The following is a 13,806-nucleotide window of genomic DNA, read 5'->3' on the forward strand; positions in this document are numbered from 1 at the left end:
AAAGATCTCAAAACACTTGTTTTAAGAAAACTCACTGTATGTCAAGATAGCACAAATGAATCATTTATTGTTCTCACAGACACCTGACCAAGACATAGAAACATTTAGAAAAATATCATACAAATCCTTCAACTAAAAACTAAACAAAATTTAGAACATGATGGAAAGGGAGGTGCCGGAGTCCAGCTCCAGCCGAGTTCGGAGCTCGGGAAGGGTGCGTGGAGTCGGCGATAAAGAAAGACACAGACACAGGCATTTGGTGCATTCTCACAACAGCTCAGAAAGAAACTGTCCTTTTTATTTACTCAAAACCCTTCTCAAGCTTCTGCACAAGCAACTATTCTATTTTTTTCTTTTCAAAATTAAGGGGGCATGTACAGACATTTGGTCACTCCGTCTGCACTTCAAGGCTAAGCAGGTGCTCCTAAAGATAATTTTGCAAAATACTGTATTCATATTCTTCAAAGCAAGCTATTGTTTATTCTTCAACAGTAGCCATGGAGCAACAGCCAGGACTCCAAGGCCAAGGCACATGCGATTATCTACTAATCAGTAGTACTTTCCCACCACATTTTTACTTCTACAATTTACCCATCATTTAATGGGAAAATAGGTTATAAGGGAAAAAACCTAAAATCTAAAATAGAAACTTCAAATGTTAAATCTCCCTACAACTATAGACCCCTACAACCCCATAAACAATAAGACAATAATCAAAAGCATTTTTCTTTAATAAAAGCATCCTTAATTCCTCTAGCTAAAAATTATAAAAGCAGCTAAAACAATTACATTTTCTATGTTCCAAAAAAATTGCAAAGGCAAGCTAGCCTTTGAGATAACAATAACTATATTTATTGCCATAGCAGTTTCAGCTCTCACTCCCATCACTTGCATTGGTATTTAAGACATATATCAAGCCCCTTCCCAGAGGGTGTGCTGTATGTCTGGGCCAGATTCTGAAGCAATAATTAGCACACAATAAGGTGTCCAAAATTGGCATGGGCTTAATTGTGCTCCTGTGTGTAAGTTGTCAAAGGCCCACTCACCAAGACATTATCAGTGACGTTACTCTCAAGCTCACATCAGTTGCAAAAACTGCAAAACTGTCCACAGGGGCAAACAACAATGCCTCAAAAGAATACAGAATTCTTAGTGGGGTGCTTGAGTGTCCATGCAGCCAGGGGGTGAAACAGCGTCAGGGTGGTCAGAGAGAAATGCGCCGGGCCCTGCCAAACAGCTGGAAGCTCCCCCGGGCCCTGCCAAACAGGGGAGCTGTTCTCTTCACACCTTCGTGCCATCCACACCTACTGCACGGACCCCAGCATCTCCCCCTTTTCTATTATTAAGTTGAAGGATGCGCAGTTCTCTGCGAGTGGCTTGAATCATGGAGTTCAAACGTCGGAAGATGACTGGGCCAAGAAACAATACAGAAAGGAGAACAATTAGCGTGATTCCCAAATTAATAAATAAAGAAGAAAAGTTCTTCTTAGAAATAAAAGATGAAAAAGATTGTAAAAATTGATTAGCAACACCTCCCATGGAAATGGCCTGAAGGTGAGAGTGAGAGGTAGTAGAATTTTGGGCATATAATTCCTGGATGCTTAATGTAGTAGATGTGTTATTCCATACACCCTGGAGATGAGCTTTAACATCAATCCAGGAGACATTTGAGTAAGTGTAAGGTAGCAAAGTAACACAGATCCATTTATAATTACTATGACAAGTGGCACCTAATCTAATTTTTAAATATAGAATTTCATTGCTAATATAAATTACTGTCTCTTCTAATGCATTAACCTTAGTCTCTAAATTTTTATCAATACCTTCCTGGGTAAACAAAGCAAGACTAACATTATGAGAAAGGGTATTAACATGATGGTCTGTATGAACTTGCTCTGTCAGGGCAGTCACTGAAGCTGCAAAAGATTCAATAAGGGTAATAAAGGAAGTGAGACTTAAAAATAAGGAAATCACAAAACATTTAGGATCTGATAAAGTTGTAGAAACTGATTCCAAAGCATAAAGAGCAGCATCATCATACCACAGTTCAGTCAAATTTACAGGTAACAATATATATATGAGGGTCTTTTTAAGTTGACAATAATATCAAGCATTAGGGAAAAATTAAGACAATTAGTAACAATACACAATACAAATTGCAATATTCACAGAGTCATTTTGGGAAAAGGAGAGGGAGTCTTGGGGTCCCTGTGTAAGGGAAAGGTAAGTTATTTATCAGAAGTCCTTTTGGAAAGTAGCTGGAATCCTGTGCGGGAATGTCTTCAGTGGTAGAGGGTAGATCAGTAGATGTATTTGTGACGTGTCCTCATGGCAGGTGTTGATCCTCTGCACAGACTTGGCTCTTAAAACATCTCCAGGTGGAAGTGTCTGTTTGGCCTCAGCAAGGGTAGCACTGAGGTTAGCAAAACTCTCTTCTGTTGTTTGTATTAACATAAGTTTACCATGGTCTTTCAGATGGTTCACATATATAGATGGAGGAGAATACAAGGTGGATTATGATAAAGATTTTGTCAAGATGACTAGGGAATATTTCAGTCACATACATCTGTTCTTTCAAATAATATTTCTGTAACAAAAAACTCCAAAAATCAATTAAAGGTATAGCATTTCCTAATCAGTAAAAACAGACAGTATGATAACAATTAAAATAAAAATTTCTATAATAACTCTACTTGGAAAAAAATGGCATAAAACTAAGATCTATTATGTGTCCATTTCTCATTTGAACTCAAGGAACATTGAAACTAAGCAATAAAGTACACACACACAAACCTCTTTTTTTTTTTCTTAGAATACACTTTAGATGACTGTAAAAGTAAAATTTCAAATAATTGTAACAAAAAGACATACATCAACACAGACATAGGTGGCCACCACACTCACTCAATTTTAAAAGCTAACGGGCCATAATGATGTTTTGTATGGACCCTGATTCAAGAAGTTGTGCTACACCCAGCCCTCTTGAGTCCCAGATGAGTACTCAAAACAAGCAAATTTGAATGATGAGATACCTGTATACAGGCAGAGGTCAGTGCAAATCCTGCGAGCCAGGAAGCCAGGACTGGCAGCTGGGGCCGTGTTAAACATCACGGTGGCCTCCCCAGACTACTGAGTCAGGCTCTAGAACCCAGGATGGCTACTACCCTCTGACTGAGGCCTCCAAAATGTTACAACGTGCACGAAAGATCATATTAGATGAATTTAAGATTTATTAATGAATTTTTATAAACCAAGCTTGGTGATAGCAGTACCCATTAAAATTTAGTAAGTGGAAAGTAAACAATGATAATTCAATCCAAATAGAGACCCTGTAAGAAAAAATTGGTCATACTGAAGACCCTGATTCAATTATAGTAGCAATATAAATTGGCTAAAGAGATACACAGTTAACAGACTGGACATATTTATAGAACTATAAACATTTATATTTTTCTGGCTTTTTGGCCTGTATTACATTATTGTCAAGCATTATTGTCCTAGACTTTTGGAAATACAGAAATTTGAATTAAACTTCTGTAAAAAAAAAATGCTTTTATCTGTAGTAGTATTTTGATATGACAAAGTTTTGCTCTACTTGGCATCTGACAGTATCCTTAATCCAAAAGCCCATTCAGTTATTGTATCTATGAAATGAAATTTCTGAATTATTTAGATACCTATCAAGGATGCCAAGACTTATAATATTTAATTGAAATAGAATATCTTTATATAACACAATATGGATTAGATTTAATTATTGGCATTAAGTGATCACTTAAATACCTATAAAATAAATACATAACTTTTATCAAACTTAAGCAATGTGAACATACTGTAAGGCAGAAAACACAAATATCACCTTGATACCTCGATATAGAATCTTATCATATTCTGAGACACTTCAGTAAATTCAGGTCTGGAGTTCGTTGGCGCTAACTAGAAAAATTTAATCATTAGGTAGAGAAATTTAAGAGAAGATGTTATAACATGTGATTTTAAAACTTTGTTGCTATAACAGATGATCAAATTTTAATTCCATGTATCAAGGATGAATATTTTAGAAAATACTGTAAACAGTGTGTAAAGAATATGATTAATTATATTGCATATAAATAATAAAGGATGTGTTCCTTTCACATCTTCCATAACTTTCCCATCCCTTCTTCAACAAACTTTATCCTGTAAATATTTTGTCCTCTTCAGTGCTACAGTCTAACATAGCCATTCTCCTATAGGAAGGAATATTTTACAAGCATGCCTTTTTTCTTTTATCCAAGAACTTTGTTCTATAACCTTTTTCATCAAGAACACATTTGTGCACTTGCATCTATTCTTTATCTAAATATAAAGACTAGTAAATAAAAGTACATGGGTGTGTTTCATACCTTGAAAAAATTTAACAGTGAATTAGATGTTACCTTTATACCAGTTCATATTTGGGGTAAATGTTACACCTTTAAAGCAATGCCTCAAATAATACTTTAAAAGTTATATTCATAAAGTTCAAATATTCAACATAAAAATTTAATAGAGTTAAAAAAGATGTTAATTTTGTACAAATATTGTTTATGAAGTACAAGAGGTTAAGTATTTTTCTGTGGGCCCAGTTTAGTCTCATCTCCTATACCCACAAGGGTTAATAGTGTTATTTGTCTTATCTCATCCTTATATATTAAATAAGTAAGCTGTTTAGAGCTATAAGAAATAATTATTTTATTTACATCTTTATCAAAAGGCTTCTTATGCCTATGATATCTCTTGATAATTAAGGTGGAGACCAAAGCACAATAGGGAGTAATAGCCTTTTTATTCATGGAAGGAGGCTGTAGCCACTCTATAGGCCCTTGGTGCCATAAGCATCCAATTGAGGCATGAACAGTAAGTAGTATAATTAATTGCCAAGGAAGATACCAACTTTCAATTATCAGTATCAGGTTTTAAGTCTGTTACTCTTCTATAGGCACAGCTTGGATTGGATATTGGTGCTTTGTAAACCTCTGATTGTTCAGAGCCCAGAACCTGCCCCCCCTGGAGTTTCCTGACCACAGGCGTTGGCCATTACAATCAATTTTAGATTTATATTTACATTTACATGCTTTTGCCCAGTGTAAACCTCTATGACATTTAGGACACATTTTAAGGCAGTGATCCTTAGTGGTATTACTGCCATATTTTTTAGCTAAAAGAGGTGCTTGGCATTGCTTTTGAAGGTATTTGAGTTTATCACAATTAAAACATTTAGCATTCACTTGCTTTTGGACAGCAAGGGTTTTAAGTCCTGCTAGGTGGGCAGGATGTTTCAAAGTCCTGATATTGCGGCAGGCCTTTAGATAACCCATAGCTTGTTTACCAAAATTTTGGGTATTTTCTTTCCTACAGTCTTTCCACATATGTCCCAATTTGCCACAATTATAACATTTACGTCTATTTTGCTTTAAATCAGTGCTTAAAGTAGCAGCCATCAATTTAGTTTTGTACACTTTAGCGCCGATATTCATACATGTCTTCATAGTTTTGTGGACCTGGGACTGTGGCTGCCTCCCATTTCCCTGAATCTGACCCTGTACAGGCTGATTACTCAATTTAGGACGACTTAGAGGCAATAGAGGTGTTCCATTCTTGTGGAATTTAGACTTACAAGCTTTTTGCCAATGAAATCCCTTCTCACACCGTGGACAGACAGTGTGAGGAATATTTAAATTGGGTTTAGGAGTGTCCACATAAGTTTTTTCCTGTTTGAAATTTTGGGATGAGTTTCTGGCAGGACAGCTGTGGCTGAAATGCCCTACTCCACCACAAGAATAGCAATTCTTTCCTTTTTTATTTTTTTGATTGCCTCTAATGTTCTTTAAAATTTGAGTAGCAGTTTGACCTTGAAGAGCTGCAGCAATAGTTAACCCTTGCATGTAAGATGGAGTTACTTCAGCACAAGCTCGAACATAGTCTGACAAGTTTCCTGTCCTTCTCACTGGCTGAATTAAGGTCTGGCAAGTTGGAGTAGCATTCTCAAAAGCTAGCTGTTTAACTATGAGATCTGTAGCTGTATTGTTAATTACTGTCCGACTCACTGCTTCTGTGAGTCGAGCTACAAAATCTTCAAAAGGCTCCTCAGGCTTCTGCTTAACATTTACAAAACCCGAGGACTTCTGATCTGCAGATGGCAGGCGTTTCCATGCTCCTAGGGCCAGGGAGGAGATAAGCTGTAATGTCTCCTTAGGCAGAGTAAGTTGTTCTGAAACACCAAGATGAGTACCCTGTCCTAAAAGCATGTCTAAGGTAAGAGACTTGCCACGCCTCACAGATCCATGAGACTTTACTTCTGCTTTAGCTAACTCCTCATATTCCGTCTTCCACAAAAGGAAGTTTCCTCCTGTGAGGCAAGCCTTGGCAATCTGAAACCAATCATAAGGAGTCATCCACTTTGCTGCTAGTCCCTCCACGAATGTCATAGTGAATGGGGAGTTTGGCCCGTAGTCAGAGACAGCATGCTTTAATTCTTTAATAAGCTTATAAGGCAACGGCTCCCATTCAGGTTCATCCCATTCATAAACAACAGGAAAGCAGAAAAAATCACCTTCCTTATGTGCCTGCTGCATTGCTCCTCTAAAGCCAATCTTTGTTGGATCTGTTCTAGCTGGAAAGGGCTCACAAAGCTTAGCCGAATATCTTGGAGGCTTATCATCAACAGCAAGCGACCATCTATCACATAACTCAACTGTCCGCTCTTCTTCACAATCCTTAACTTCTAATCTAAGTCTTTCTGGTTTTGAAAGATCTTCTTCACCTGCTAAGCCTTCCTGCTCAGTTTTAGAATAGTTTACCTTATCTTCAGGACGGAAACTATTTATAGAGCCATAAGTAGAGCCTGAGCCTCCCTTTTTATGACTAATCAAGGGAGTGTGTTCTCCAGGTGGAGTAGTTGGGGAAGACGGAGCATAAGCATCTGTCCCCGTATCCAGTGTTTGTCTCAATACTGTCCAAATAGCATAGGCTGAGGAAGGCATGTCAGCCCCCCTGTGACTGTGAGACCACCTCTTTATATCATTCCCTACCTGATCCCATGTCTGTAAATTTAAAGTTCCTTCCTCTGGGAACCAAGGACTAATTGTCCGTATAAACTGCAAAAATGCTGAGAGCTCTTTTTTACTAACCTTAATGCCTCTCTTTTGTAAAGTATGCTTAATAATATCAGCGTACAAGCTTCTGTCACTTGATGCACTCTGTCCCATTTTTACTCTATAGAAACAGAGGGTACAAAACTTCTCAAGAAATGTTCTGACTATTCACCCCTCCTAACCTGACCTTCTGTCAGGGGGCCTGCAGCACCCTGGGTGAAGTCCTATCCACGCCGCAAAAAAAGAGAAAAGACTTACCTTCGTCGAGCCCTCACGTTGGGCGCCACTTGCCGGAGTCCAGCTCCAGCCGAGTTCGGAGCTCGGGAAGGGTGCGTGGAGTCGGCGATAAAGAAAGACACAGACACAGGCATTTGGTGCATTCTCACAACAGCTCAGAAAGAAACTGTCCTTTTTATTTACTCAAAACCCTTCTCAAGCTTCTGCACAAGCAACTATCCTATTTTTTTCTTTTCAAAATTAAGGGGGCATGTACAGACATTTGGTCACTCCGTCTGCACTTCAAGGCTAAGCAGGTGCTCCTAAAGATAATTTTGTAAAATACTGTATTCATATTCTTCAAAGCAAGCTATTGTTTATTCTACAACAGTAGCCATGGAGCAACAGCCAGGACTCCAAGGCCAAGGCACATGCGATTATCTACTAATCAGTAGTACTTTCCCACCACATTTTTACTTCTACAATTTACCCATCATTTAATGGGAAAATAGGTTATAAGGGAAAAAACCTAAAATCTAAAATAGAAACTTCAAATGTTAAATCCCCCTACAACTATAGACCCCTACAACCCCATAAACAATAAGACAATAATCAAAAGCATTTTTCTTTAATAAAAGCATCCTTAATTCCTCTAGCTAAAAATTATAAAAGCAGCTAAAACAATTACATTTTCTATGTTCCAAAAAAATTGCAAAGACAGGCTAGCCTTTGAGATAACAATAACTATATTTATTGCCATAGCAGTTTCAGCTCTCACTCCCATCGCTTGCATTGGTATTTAAGACATATATCAAGCCCCTTCCCAGAGGGTGTGCTGTATGTCTGGGCCAGATTCTGAAGCAATAATTAGCACACAATAAGGTGTCCAAAATTGGCATGGGCTTAATTGTGCTCCTGTGTGTAAGTTGTCAAAGGCCCACTCACCAAGACATTATCAGTGACATTGACTCTCAAGCTCACATCGGTTGCAAAAACCTGCAAAAACTGTCTCACAGAGGTGAACAACAATGCCTCAAAAGAATACAGAATTCTTAGTGGGGTGCTTGAGTGTCCATGCAGCCAGGGGGTGAAACAGCGTCAGGGTGGTCAGAGAGAAATGCGCCGGGCCCTGCCAAACAGCTGGAAGCGCCCCCGGGCCCTGCCAAACAGGGGAGCTGTTCTCTTCACACCTTCGTGCCATCCACACCTACTGCACAGACCCCAGCAGGGAGGGAGGAAGCGAAGTCATGAAAGAGCAAAAATGGTGGCCTCCTCCGACATTGGTGCTGGGCCTGAGATTGCAGAAGCTGTGGAGGAAATAGACTGGCTTCTCTCAGTTGCTATCCAGGATGACACTGCTCTGTAGATCTTAAGAGGAGCTGACATACTCAGGGCAGACATAGACAGGAAGCAGAAGTTTATGAAACTTTGAAAGTCCGGCGGGAAGGCCAAAAAAAGAAAGGAAAAGGAAGAACAAAACCAGCTCTACAGCTCTTAACAAGTGGCAGGAGAGCCCGTGCGAAAGAGAGCCTGGTTTTGCAGTTGAGTCAGATGGACTTTGTTGTCAAAACAGAGAAATAAAGGAATGGCATGGGTGTAGAACTATGAAGCATTGATGCAAGGAAAACACAACCACAACACATCCTATCATGTCTAGAGCTCACGCAGAGTTAGGTGGTCCACCAGGAGGTCCCTTAGACCTAGATACAGACAGGTTGGGATTTGGCTTTGATGGGACAAGAAAGAAATCCCGTAATAAACTTGATTGTTGGGAGGAGTTCACGTGCATGATGCCATTGGATTTGCCTAGAGAAATATAAGGGGCAAGTGAAGTTTTTCAAGCACGGCATTTGATGTATCAGCATGTGAAAAACCAAGCTCTCTTTCTTGTCTGTGTTTTGAATAATGCTCAACTAAAATGAAACTTTGGTGAACATTTTAAAAGCTGGCTTTGTTACTTTTTGCAAAGCATTAGATATCTGATCATGGCCTGTGGATACAATGTCAAGCCATAGCAGATACAGCACAGGTGGAGTGCTACTTTCCACTCTTTAGTGTAATGTAATGATCAGAAAATATAATGTGTTATCCCCCATGGGCCATATTTTATTATTTTTTTAAAGATTTTTTAATGTTCGGGCCTCCACTGGAAAGGGAGATTTACAGAGAGAAGGAGAGACATAAAAATATCTTCCATCTACTGGTTCACTCCCTAAATATCTGCAATGCCAGAGCTGAGCTGATCCAAAACCAGGAGCCAGGGTCTCTCACTTGGGTACAGGGGCCCCAAAACTTGACCGATTCTCTGCTGCTTTCTTAGGCTACAAACAGGGAGCTGGGATGAGAAGCAGAGCAGCCAGGAAATGCATTGGCAGCTATATGGGATGCTGGCACTTGTAGAGGGAGGATTAGCCTGTTGAGCCACCATGCCAGCCCCTCTGTGATTCTTACAAAAGTCACTGGCACATTTAATCATTTATCTGCTCTTTTTCATTGAGGGCCTACTATGCTTTAGGCATTGTTCAGGTCAGTCCACTGTTAAGTCCCTAGCATTGGTGGGGAATATGGGGCAGGAAGACAAGTTGGGGAGGAGACCCTGATCCAGAGAAATCTGCACCCCACCCCCAGTTCTTTCAACCCTGACCCCACTTAATCTGCAGCAACAGGAACCATGTGCAGACTATGAATACCCAGTCAACCATCCTATCTCTGTCTACACCCTTTAGCTAAATCCCAAGGAAAATGAGCCTGAGAAGTAGCCTAGGAGACCTGCAGTGGACCAGGAATGGGTGGGGTGGGTGCATTTGTGCAGCTAAATGCGAGGTGTGGCTTCCTGGAGCATTCTGCACTCCCACTTGGGCACAGAGATGCCTCACCTGGGGAGATGAGGCAGGAGGAGCGGGGGACCAGAGAGGGCCCCTTGGACCTTGACTAGGCACAGAGGCAATGCTAGGTGCTGGGAATGCATGAAGAAACCGTACACTCATTTCCACCACCCTGAGGCTTGGGCTCCAGTGGCCAGTACCAGACTATAAATAGATCTTTGAGAAACATTAATCAAATAGTCCAATAGGTCATTGTGGAGGAAAAGAGTAGAGCAGGAAGTTGTCAACAGCATGGGCCAAGGAAGGTAGTGTCCACTGCAGCTGACAGCAGCAAACCTCACAAGCTGGGTGGCTTGAGTCACAGGAATGTATAATGTCGCCTGAAGGGACTGGCTTACAGGCTTTGCTCCTTCTGAGGGCTGGGAAGTGGATCCCTGAATCACCTCAATTTTTTTAAAATGGTGAGCTGTAGAGATCCCTTCTCTGGGTCAGATCACGTTCACAGGCATTGGGGATTGAAAATCCAAGATGTCTTTGTGGGACTCCCCAGCAGAAGGCATCACTGTGAGGATGGTATTTGAGGGAAGGTCTGAAGGTAGTGAAGATAAGGGAGTAAGCCATGCTGAGGTCGAGAGGAAGGGATTTAGAGCAGAGCAGATGATGGTGCAAGCTCGCTGCTAGCTGGGGTAGTGGAAGGCAGAGAGAGAGGGAGAGACAGATGTGTATGCACAATGGAATGATGCACCAGGCTCAGAAATGAGCCCCTTGCCTCTCAGACATTTCAAAATAAGTTGGTTTTTGTTGTCTTCTGCAAGCTGGTGTTCCATGCACACAACCACCAAAGACCTTTACATTTCCTGCAGGTGCAGTGCAAGGTCATGGCACAGAGGGAATGAACCTCCACTTCTCGTTTCCTCGAGGGAGTCATGAGTGCCTACAGGTGATGCTGAAGGCATAGGTATTGCCCACATCCTTCATCTCCACCCCAGGAAGAGGCTTGCGTCCAAAAGCAGTTGGGTTGGAGGCAGATCAGTCACTGTGAAGTGCCTGGGGAATTCTGTTATGTATTGCTATGCTCTCACCACACTCAACTTCAGGGAAATGGCCATCAGCTCATTGAAGGGAGTTTTTGGTAGTTTTAGTGCAAAGTGTCTTAGTTTTATTTTTTAAAAAATACTTACTTATTTAAGTTGAAGCGCAGAGTGACAGGAAGGGAGAAACAGAAAGAGATCTTCCATCTGCTGGTTCATCCCAGATGGTTGCAACAGCCATGAGCCACTAACGCCATCTGGTTCTCCCACATGAGCACAGGGGCACAGGTATTCAGGCTTTCCTCTGCTGCCTTCCCAGACACATTAGCAGGGGACTGGATCAGAAGTGGAGTGGTTGGCACTCCAGCCAGGCCTCAATCGTAAGGGATGCTGGCATCACAGTCTGGAGTTTAACCTGCTGTGCCATGATGCCAGCCTCATTTCTTAGTGTTCTTTTTCAGTTGCTGTTATAAGTAACAGAAGTTGGAAATAATAGAGAATAAAGTTTTGTCACTGAAGTCGACATTAAGAGAAGCTGCTTGACTGGACCTGCTAGCAATCAGTGATATCCTCCAGGTCAGAGAGCCTCAAGGCAGTATCACGGTGCCTTGTCCAACGGTGGTGCTCTCTTATTTAAAAATGAATGTTGTTGGGCCCGGCGCGGTGGCGCAAGTGGTTAAGTCCTCGCCTTGCACGCCCGGGATCCCATATGGGCGCCGGTTCTAATCCCGGCAGCCCCGCTTCCCTTCCAGCTCCCTGCCTGTGGCCTGGGAAAGCAGCAGAGGACGGCCCAAAGCTTTGGGAACCTGCACCCGCGTGGGAGACCCGGAAGAGGCTCCTGGCTTCGGATCGGCATAGTATCGACCCGTTGCGGCTCACTTGGGGAGTGAATCATCGGATGGAAGATCTTCCTCTCTGTCTCTCCTCTCTGTATATCCACCTTTCCAATAAAAAATAATAAAAATAAATCTTTAAAAAAAAAAATGAATGTTGTTGTTCTGAATGTCTTAAGTAATACAGAGTCTTTATAGAATTTGGAGGAGTTAGCAAATCCCCTATCAGTGCAAGGTTGAGTCCTAGTTGCTCCACTGCCCATCCTCCTCCAGGTTAGTGTGCCTGGGAAGGCAACAGCAGAGGGACCAGGTGCTTGCGTCCTTGCCACCCATGTGGAAGCCTTCGATGGAATCCCTGGCCCATGGTTTTGATCTGGCTCAGAGCTGGCTATTGCAGCTGTTTGGGAAAGGAACCAATGGATACATGAGCTCTCTGCCTCTCTCATTCTGTCACTCTGCCTGCCAAACAATACTATAGAAAGTAAAAAAGAAAATTTGACAAAGATAACAATTATAAAATAGAAATCTCCTAAAATTCCACCATCTAGTGGCTCTAAGCTGTAACATGTTAGTATACTTTTCTCCATTCTTGCCTGCAGTGTTTTATGACAAACTTTCTCTTGTTGCTTTTGTTTTTCTTTGAAACTTTGGTTTTCAGTTTTAGGTCACCGGCAATAAGAAGTTCCGGAGGATGTGCCTACATCCCCTCCCCTTACGTAAGGATAGACTCCTCTCTGTCAACCTCACCTTCCACAGGGAGTCATTTGATCCCATGGTCCTAACTGATACACCGTTATCACCCACAGACCATAGTTCACATGTGGGTTTACTTCTTGTGTTGTTCATCTCATGAGTTTGGACAAATGCCTGAAGGCATCCATGCACCATTGTAGTGCCATTCAGAGTGTTTTCACTGTCACCAAAAACCTCTCTGTTCCACCTATTTCATTTTCTTGCTTCCTAATCCTGGAAACCTGGAAATCAGCAGACATTTTACTCTTTCTGCAATCCCAGAATGACACACAGTTGGAATCACACAGTATGTAGTTTTTCACGTTGGCTTCTTTCACTAGTAGTGCGAACTGAAATTTCCTTTGTGTCTTTTCATGGATTGAGAACTCATTTCTTTTTAATACTGAATAGTATTCCACTGTCTGGATAGGCTCTAGATTATTTCCTTTTTAAAACATTGAAGGCCAACTGGATGAGTTCCAAGTTTTGTCACTTAGGAGTAAAGCTGCTATGAATACCCATGTGCAGGCTCTAGAATGGACAAACATTTTCAGCTCATTTGAATAAATACCAAGGAGTTGAATAGCTGGGTCATACACTAAGGGATTTGGTTTTGTAAGATACAGCCACATTATCTGCCAAAACTATGTCTCATATTTTGTTCTCTCCAGCAATGAACAGAAGTTAATATTAGTCTACATTTTCACCAACACTTAGTTTTGCCAACACTTCAGGTTTTAGTGCTTCTGTTATGCCTGTGCTGGTATTTCATTTTTTATAAAATTGCTTTTCCATGATGACATACGATGTGGAATATATTCTCACATGATTATTTTCTATCTGTGTACCTTCTCTGGTTAAGATCATTAGCCATTTTGAAACCAGATTATTTCCTTAATGGTGAATAGAAAAAGTTTTGTATAGTCTGAATTATAGTCTCACCAGACAATCTTTTGCAAATTGTGGCTTGCATGTTGTAGATCAGAAATATGTATGTATGTATTTTTATTTGAAAGGTATGTGTAGAGAGAGAAGGAAAGACAGAGAGACAGAG

The sequence above is a fragment of the Ochotona curzoniae genome, unplaced genomic scaffold (genome assembly GCF_017591425.1).
Source record: "Ochotona curzoniae isolate NIBS_2020 unplaced genomic scaffold, NIBS_Ocur_1.0 contig_437, whole genome shotgun sequence".
In the NCBI taxonomy this organism is placed as follows: Eukaryota; Metazoa; Chordata; class Mammalia; order Lagomorpha; family Ochotonidae; genus Ochotona; species Ochotona curzoniae.